Genomic DNA, 1,198 nt, shown 5'->3' on the forward strand with positions numbered 1-1,198 from the left:
TTACCGTTTCTTTACCGTTTACGTTACCGTTTTTTTACCGTTTCATACTGTTTTTTACCGTTTACGTTACCTTTTCTTTACCGTTCTTTACTGTTTCTTTACCGTTTTTTACCGTTTCATACCGTTTTTTACCGTTTACGTTACCGTTTCTTTACCGTTTCTTTACCGTTTTTTACCGTTTCATACCGTTTTTTACCGTACCGTTTTTTACAGTTTATGTTACCGTTTTTTTACCGTTCTTTACCGTTTTTTACCATTTCATACCGTTTTTTACCGTTTACGTTACCGTTTCTTTACCGTTTCTTTACCGTTTTTGCCGTTTCTTTACCGTTCTTTACCGTTTCTTTACCGTTTTTTATATAACATATTATCCATGATGTATAACATGCAAAATCTTGTCGCGGAGGCACAGTGTACGTGCTCATTAGTAATAAGAATATCATGTGTCGCATTCTTTTTCTTGCGCATCTAATTGTCGAATGCATAACACGCAAAATCTTGTCGCGGGGGCACAGTGTACGTGCTCATTAGTAATAAGAATATCATGTGCCACATTTTCTGCGCATCTAATTGTCGAATGCATACGTTTGCAGAATATTAGAGTTTGCAGCTGTGACTAAAAAATCACGCTGCGAAATGCGCTGGCGCCGCGGGCGGCGCAAAAACCGCCGCAAAACCCGCCGCGGAAACCGCTGCAAAATCCGCCGCAAAAAACCGCCGCAAAATCCGCCGCGAAAAACGCCGCGAACAAAACCGCCGCGAAAACCGCCGCAGATCGGTAAAATGATCTATCGGAAGCAGATAGAAAAAATTATATCGGTAATTACCGATCATCAATATTATGTAAAGATGACAGTAAAAATTATGTAAAGAATATATATGTTGGTAAAAAATTAAATGTTGGTATATAATATCGGTAATAAATTAACGATCGTTGGTATTATCGGTAATTATATGTTGGTAACAATTATATGTTGGTAAAAATTATGTAATTAAATGTTATATAATATCGGTAAAAAATGAAATGTTGGTATATAAGATCGGTAATAAATTACCGATCGTTGGTATTATCGGTATTGTGTAATTATATGTTGGTAAAAATTATGTAATCAAATGTCATATAATATCGGTAAAAATTACCGACCGGTAACATCGGTATGCTCTCCTCCCCAATTACCGACTGCTGATACCCCCCCCC

The sequence above is a fragment of the Odontomachus brunneus genome, unplaced genomic scaffold, assembly GCF_010583005.1.
Source record: "Odontomachus brunneus isolate Ranch 3 - 2012 unplaced genomic scaffold, Obru_v1 Obru_scaffold_280, whole genome shotgun sequence".
Lineage (NCBI taxonomy): Eukaryota > Metazoa > Arthropoda > Insecta > Hymenoptera > Formicidae > Odontomachus > Odontomachus brunneus.